We start from the raw sequence: 8,633 nt of genomic DNA on the forward strand, positions 1-8,633 counted from the left end.
CTCTTTGTGAATCATATCATGAAGGATGGTCATTATGACCCTCATGTAAGTAGCGCCAGCATTCTTATCCCAAAAGGCATCACCCGATAATGATATACACCCCAAGGAGTGATAAAACTTGTTTTTTCCTCATCTTCTTCATCCATCAGGATTTGGTGGTAAACCGCATAACAATCCAAAAATGACTGCATCTCTTGCTTAGCATAGTTAGCAATGAGAATGTGGATGTTCGGTAATTGAAAATTATCTTTCAGGCTTGCTTTGTTGAGATCTCTATAGTCAACGCAAATCCTGGTATTTCCATCTTTCTAGGCAACCGGAACAACATTGGCTAACCAAGTCGGATATTGCGTCACTTCTAGTACTTGAGACTCGATCTACTTGGTAATCTCCTCTTTGTTCTTTAAACTCAACTCAGGCTTAAACTTTAGAGTCTTTTGTTTGACTAGACTAAAATCTGGATTAATAAAAAACTTGTGGGACACCATATTCATACTTACCCCTGGCATATCCCTATAAGACCAGGAAAATACGTCGATGTATTCTTTAAGCAAGCGAACCAGGTCTCTTCTTTGAGCTTCAATCAGATGGACACTAACTCTTACTTCTTTAATACATTCCTCATCTCTGAGATTCACAGTTTTGGTTTCTTCTAAATTCTGCTTGTGTTGATTCTCAAATTGTTGAAACTCTTCGGCAACACTTTCGGGTACCTCATTTTCATCCTCATGCACCTCCGCTTCATCAGCATCTGTGGGGACATACCCCAAACAAAACTTTGTTCCTCTGGCTGAAACTTGAATAGGCTCGACAATTCCTTGAAAATGCTTCCCCAACCCGAAACCTAGTTCGAAGCCATTCTGGAGCATGACAGTAGCAATCATCTTGTACACGGCAGACAAGGGAGGGTTTGGAGCCAAGTCATCACCGGTGGAATTTACCAGCTCCACCGTGTAAAAATCGCATTGGATGGGATCTTAACTTGGGTCAAAACTACTTATGCCTTCGCACTTAGGTATGAGAGTGTTCTTTTGCTTCTTGACATAAGGGAGACCTTGTGCTTATTTGGATGTGGAACCAATGAGGGCTTCCATATGAAGTTGTTTAAGTGTATTCGTTCCTTCGCTCTACCCCTTTGTCAATGTTTCTTACTTAGCCAAGTATCTATTCCTTTGATGGATTACAAACCCCTTGGTTGATATTTTTGATGCTTGGTTATATGTTAAATTTCTGCATCCTTGGCATGGTGATGAAATTGTTATTGCTAACGCTAACCCTCATGCCATGAGTATCTTTGTACTGTGTGCTTCCCCTATGGTTTTGCAAGGTACGGATTCGAGGACGAATCGTTTTCAAGAAGGGTAGAATGATGTAAAATAGATTGCCCCCAAACCATTCATTCACGAATTTCAATGTATTGATGGATCATTCTAAAGGATGGAGGTTCGTGGGCTTGGGAAATGCTCTTTAAAGGAGCTCCCAGCTGAGCAACACCCTGTGTAGATGATAGCTTGGAGCATGGGAGGTCCAACGAGGCAAGGAGGAGCAAAGGAAAGTGTTTCTCCATTCGGCGAGGTGCCATCCACTTTGGCGATTCGCCAAACCCCTTAGGCGAGGGTTCCAGAATCGCCGAATGATCCAATGAGCTGCAGAGAAAAGATATCCATTTGGTGAGCATGGGGGCATTCGGCGCATCGCCCTATTAACCCCAGATCGCCAAAAGTTACAGAAAGTCATTCAAGGAGAAGCCACTGAGCAGGCTTTCTCGCCGAACCCATTTGGCGAATCGCCGAGCCATTTGGCGAGCCCGGATTAACTCGCCCATTGGCCCATTTTCGAGTCACTTTTGGGCCCATCTATGTAATAATGCCTAACCCTATAAATAGGCCTCTAGGGTTTGTTTTTAGACGAAGACTATTTTGAATACTGATGATTGATAAATATAACTCCTTGTGTGAGTGTTGAAAGCTTGGTAAGCTTTTGTTGAACATTGTTTAGAAATGAGGGTTGCTTGGGATATCGACTCCCTTGAGGTCTTCGTAAGAGTTAGGTGCTTGATTTTGGATTAATCCATTGAGGTATTTAGGTTTAATATACCTTTAGGTTTCTTTTGATTTCCTTTTCTTGTGTCTATCTATATATCTAGATTAGGTACTTGTTAGGATCTAGATTGGAGGTATTGGATTTAATACATTCTTTAGTTGCCAATTGTTTCTTATCTTGTGTCAATTCTTCTACCTTTCTTTTGTTTCCGCTGTTCTCATCGTTTGTCTTGTAAGAATCGTATCATTTGGTATCATAGCTGAGTCTAGCTTCGTTCCTACAAATCTAGTATTGGGGTTTTGTAACAAAAAAAATCTGGTTATTTTTGGTTTTGAGATTTTACTGAAATGGTTTTCTTAGATCTGAGTCTTGTTTGAGTTTCTAAAGTTAGATTAGTGTTCTCTAACCTATTTCGAGTCTACGACTGAGATTTGAAAGGGTTTGGTTCACTTTTGAAGGAACCACCATGGGAGGTAGAAGAAGCTTTGAAAAAGACAAAGTGGGTTTTGAAATCTGAAAGTTTTGGCAAGGAATTGAGTGCTAAAAAGTATTGGGGTTTGTTCCCTATATCAAGGAGAGCATTCACCTAAAAGTTTCATGAAATTACGAGAAAAAAATATTCGGGGTTTTATTTTGATTCTACGTATTGTTCTTGAAGTTCTTGAATAACATTCAAATCTTCAAGAAGGGAATATTTGAAAAAGAAGGAGTTTGATTCCAAAAAGGAAGAAAGAGAAAGGGTTAAAAGTGTTTTTGAAAAAAGAATTTACCAAAAAAGGGTAAATACAAAAGGCCAAGGAAGATGGGAGGACCACCAATGTTAAATTTTCGGAAACTTGCAGTTTCAGCTTGAGGAATTTGGGAGAATCCCGACTTTGATCGCCAATTCCACTCGGCGCCTCGCCCTTTGGGCAGCTAGGTCAACGAGATGGACCTCATTTTGGTGAAGAGACTGCAATTTTTGGCGAGCTTATCCCTGGTCGCTGAACTTCCACCCACATCGACGGGTTAGGAGGTCGACCTTTCCCCTTTTCTTCCTTCAAAGTTCTCATTTGAATATTTGCTACTACCACCAAGATCTGCTCCGACGGCCGCTCAGCCCAAGGTTTTGCAGTGACCGCCGCACCCTCCTAACCATCGGGGCCTGGCACTTACCCCGACGGTCGGGTGTAGGTCACGCGCTTAAGCGAACACCCATTTTCGGGGCTAGTTGATTCGGTAGGTGAGTTGTTACACACTCCTTAGCAGATTTCCACTTCCATGACCACCGTCCAACTGTCTTAATCGACCAACACCCTTTGTGGGATCTAGGTTAGCACGCAGTTTGGCACCGTAACCCGACTTCCGATTCATCCCGCATCGCCAGTTTTGCTTACAAAAAATGGCCCAATTGGAGCTCTTGATTCCGTGGCGCAGCTCAACAGGTAGAGGGCGTTGCGCCCCAGAGGCCTCTAATCATTGGCTTTACCCGATAGAACTTGCACGCGAGCTCCAGCTATTGTGAGGGAAACTTCGGAGGGAACCAGCTACTAGACGGTTCAATTAGTCTTTCTCCCCTATACCCAAGTCAGACGAACGATTTGCACGTCAGGATCGCTGCAGGCCTCCCCCAGAGTTACCTCTGGCTTCGCCCAGCTCAGGCATAGTTCACCATCTTTCGAGTACTGACAGGTATGCTCACACTTGAACCCTTCTCAGAAGATCACGGTCGGTCGGCGGTGCACCCCTCAGGAAGATCCCACCAATTAGCTTCCTTACGCCTTACGGGTTTACTCGCCCGTTAACTCGCACACGTGTCAGACTCCTTGGTCCGTGTTTCAAGACGGGTCAAATGGAGAGCCCACATGCTCTCGTCCAGAGCACGCAGATGCCAAAGCACACCAGAGGCATGCGCTGCCTACCATAATCAAGGAGACCGCATTCCAAGGGCCTATAGAGAGCCCAGGCTTTGGTCTCTCCTCCAATCAACGCTGGTCCACTCCCCGAGTCGATCGGCGAACAAGCATTTCACCGTTCCACATCCAACCGGGGTACATCGCCGGCTCCCATCCGCTTCCCTCCCGACAATTTCAAACACTCTTTGACTCTCTTTTCAAAGTCCTTTTCACCTTTCCCTCGCAGTACTTGTTCGCTATCGATCTCTCACCCGTATTTAGCGTTGGACGGAATTCACCCCCCGATTTGGGCTGCATTCCCAAACAACTCGACTTGTAGACAGCGCCTCGTGGTGCGATAGGGTCCAAGCACAATGGGGCTCTCACCGTCTCTGGCGCCCCCTTCCAGAAGACTTGGGTCCGGCTGCCGCTGAGGACGCTTCTCCCTACTACAATTTAGACGATGGATCGCCCGATTCTAAGGCTGGGTCCCGGTTCACTCGCCGTTACTAAGGGAATCCTTGTAAGTTTCTTTTCCTCCGTTTATTGATAAGCGGAGTAGTTATGAACCCTGTAGACCTTCCGCATAGGGGTGGTGAAGGGAGAGCCCTAATTGGTAGAAAAAAAACCACAACCCCTTGGGGTTATCCTGCACTTGGAAGAACAAGTAGAAAATGGAATAAATATAGTGATAATTTGATTATTCTTCATCGTAGTAAATAGGAGAGAAAATAGAATTTAATTCTTCGTTTTTACAAAGACTTTGCAAAAAAAAAAAGTAGTAAGCTACTCAGCGGGTAATCCCGCCTGACCTGGGGTCGCGGTCGGAGCGCGTAGGCGCAATCAGGGCATGGGAGTCCAGACGCACGATGGGTTGTAGCCGCGACAACAAGAGAGAGTTAAGTTTCAACCACCACATATCGCGACGTCTGTCGACGTGGACTCGCATTTAGGCCAGCCGTGCGCTCGGGGCGCACAGGAGTACAGCTTCCGACCCGCGTTATGCCTTGCAGCGTGAGGGGGGATGACGCGATATGTGACACCTAGGCAGACTTGCCCTCGGCCTAATGGCTTCGGGCGCAACTTGGATTAAAAGACTCAATGGTTCACGGGATTCTGCACCAAGTATCGCATTTCGCTATATTCTTCCTCGAGGCGAGAGCCGAGATATCCGTTGTCGAGAATCATTTGTGTTTAAAGAGAAGCACACATCCCCCCGCATGCTCTGCGAATGAGGAGCGAGAGGAGGGCTGTCAATTTTAGTATTCCTTGGCGCTTTCTGCGCCGGGGTTTGTTGGTCGCCAAACGAGCGCACAAGTTCGTGATGGGAGGGGCCACGACGAGCGCGCGTCTCTCCCAAGTGTTTAAAATGTGATCACGGGTCATTCTGCTTTACAGCTTTCGACAATGATCCATCCGCAGGTTCACCTACGGAAACCTTGTTACGACTTTTCCTTCCTCTAAATGATAAGGTTCAATGGACTTCTCGCGAAGTTGCGAGCAGCGAACCACCCACGTCGCCGAGATCTGAACATCTCATTGGATCATTCAATTGGTAGGAGCGATGGGTATTATGCACAAAGGGTGGGGACGTAGTCAACGCGAGCTGATGACTCGCGCTTACTACGAATTCCTCTTTGAAGACCAATAATTGCAATGATCTATCCCCATCACGATGAAATTTCTAAAATTACCCAGGCCTGTCGACCAAGGCTTTAAGCTCATTGAATACATCAGTGTAGCGCACGTTGAATACATCTAAGGCCTTCACAGACCTTTTATTACCTCAAACTTCCGTTGCCTAAAAGGCCGTAGTCCCTCTAAAAAGCTGGTTGCGAAGGGATACCTCCGCATAGCTAGTTAGCAGGCTGAGGTATCGTTCATTAACAGAATTAACTAGACAAATCGCTCCACCAACTAATAATAGCCATGCTCACCACCCATAGAATCAAGAAACAGCTCAGTCTGTCAATCTTTACTATGTCTGCACCTGATAAGTTTCCCCGTGTTGAGTCAAATTAAGGCGCAGGCTCCACTCCTGGTGGTGCCCTTCCGTCAATTCCTTTAAGTTTGAGCCTTGCAACCATACTCCCCCCGGAACCCAAAAATTTGATTTCTCATAAGGTGTCGGCGGAGTCCTAAAAGAAACATCCGACGATCCCTGGTCGACATCATTTATGGTTGAGACTAGGACGGTATCTGCTCGTCTTCGAGCCCCCAACTTTCATTCCTGATTAATGAAAACATCCATGACAAATGCTTTTGCAGTTGTTCGTCTTTCATAAATCCAAGAATTTCACCTTTAACTATGAAATACGAATGCCCCCGACTGTCCTTGTTAATCATTACTCCAATCCTGAAAGCCAACGTAATAGGACTGAAATCCTATAATGGTATCCCATGCAAATGTATACAAAGCGTAGGCTTGCTTTGGCACTCTAATTTCTTCAAAGTAACAGTGCCGGAGGCACGACCTGGCAAATTAAGGCCAGGAGTGCATCACCGACAGAAAGAATGAGACGACCGGTACACACCTAGGGCGGATCGTCCAGCCCATCGCAAAATCTAACTACGAGCTTTTTAACTACAACAACTTGAATATATGAAGGGTGTTTCACACTCTTTTGATTTTTGGAAGGCATGGACTTCCGCATGTTGTCGACTAGACGTCGACCAATGTTGCACAAGCCACAGCCGATGCGGGCAGTCCATGGCCAACGTCGACTAACCGTTGTGTGCAGTCCAAGGGCGATGCAGCCAGGCCACGTCCGACGTCGGCTGACCGTTGTGTGCAGTCCAAGGGCTATGCGGCCAGGTCACGTCCGACGTCGTCTGACTGTTGTGTGCAAACCACGGCTGACCATTGTGTGCAGTCCAAGGGAGATGCGGTCAGTCAACGTCCAAAGTCGGCTGGGTGATGTTCATAGTCCACGACCGATGCGGGCAGGCCACGTCTGACATTGACTGACCTTTGTGTGCAGGACAAGGGCGATGCAGGCAGGCCACCCCCGACGTCGACTAAGGGATGTGCACAGGTCAAGGGAGATGTGGGCAGGCCACGCCCGATGTCGGCTGACCGTTGAGTGCAAGCAAAGGTCGATACGGGAAGGCCACCCCCGACGTCGACTGGCTGTTGTGTGCAAGCAAAGGGTGATGCGGGCAGGCCACGCTCGACGTCGATTGAGCGATGTGCACATGACACGGCTGATGCGGGCCGGCCGCGTCCGATGTCGGCTGACCGTTGTGTGCAAAACAAGGGTGATGCAGGCAGACCACCCCCGACGTCGACTGGCCGTTGTGTGCAAACGAAGGGCGATGTGGGCAGGCCACGGCCTTGCCTGATGCTGCCTGATGTTGGCCGACGTCGCTTTCCCGATGCCCATATGCCACGTCCGATGCGCACAGGCCTTGGCGAGTCAATCTTCAAGTTGGCGAGCTGAACTTCACGTTAGGTGGAGAAAACAGGCCGTTTGGCGAAGAAAAACTCAAGTTACGGCCGTTTCTAATCTCGGGTTCTAATTTCTTAGTTTGCTTTCTTTTGATTCTAGTTCGTTGTCAAGAATCCTAAACTGATTTTCAACTTGTAACTACTCTACCTGTTGACAAATTAGTTCTTGAATTCACCTCTTTGTTAGTGCCTTTCTTTTCGTGCTTTTATTCGTTTTACTTCGTAGTTAACTCTTGACTCAAGTTCCTTTGGTTTAATTGAGTCGTCCGTTCTTCTTGAAATAAAAATATATTCGGACCAAGAGTAGAATCAAGTCCTTGTGATCAACTGAGTATTTTAAGCAATCTTCAACATTAGTCGCGCCAATTTGAGAGGCAATCAGAGGTGTGTAAACACCAGCGATTGTGAGTTCATTTTACTAACGCTAACGTTGTTTGTTGTGTTTTTTGTGAGTTGTCATTTTATAGGTACAAAAGGAGTTATAAGGAAGTATGTCCTCAATTGCCTCAGACCCATGTGACTATGATATGGGAGGTCCTCGTCAAGGGTCTCGGTACCAAAAGGATTGATTTTCCTATCTTTGAAGGAAGACGTGATCCACAAGCATATCTTGATTAGAAGTGGCAATGTGAGCAGATTTTCCAACGCTATGATTTGAGAGGTCCGAGCGATCCTTGTATGCCCTCTCTCATTTGAAGGGTCTTGCATTGGGTTGGTGGACTCAAGAGAAAAGGCTATGCGCACTCCAAGGAAATACCCACCCAATACATAGGAAAAATTGAAGAGGGAGGTTCAAGTATGTGCCAAAAGGGTACATCAAGCTTTTCAATTTCGATCCAAGAAGACCAGTTCTAACGACAAAGGTTTGCATTTGTGGGGCTTTGGGACTTGACGTTGTCCTCGATGATGAGTATAATCTCAACTACATCACTCTAGAGGTGGTAACGTATTTGGGACTACCTCGACTACAAAGGACTTATCCATACACCATGGAGGGATGTAAGGTTACCGAAGGGGCAAGAGTCTCTTTTACACGCAGCAAATATTATGAGAAAGTTTGGTGTGATATAATGCCTAGGGCTTCTTGTCACTTATGTTTTGGAGCCAATTGGTTTACTGAACATAGGGTCCCAAACGAGCAGAATGGGTACAAGTGTGTTGTGGATCATTGGGGATCACCTCTATTTCCTCTTCCTAAAGTGAAAAGTGAGAGACAAAAGATTGAGAGGAGTAAGGGAAAGCAAGGTGGCAACCTTAGAGTGGAAAAA

The sequence above is a fragment of the Solanum tuberosum genome, unplaced genomic scaffold (assembly GCF_000226075.1).
Source record: "Solanum tuberosum cultivar DM 1-3 516 R44 unplaced genomic scaffold, SolTub_3.0 scf00701, whole genome shotgun sequence".
NCBI classification, from domain to species: Eukaryota; Viridiplantae; Streptophyta; class Magnoliopsida; order Solanales; family Solanaceae; genus Solanum; species Solanum tuberosum.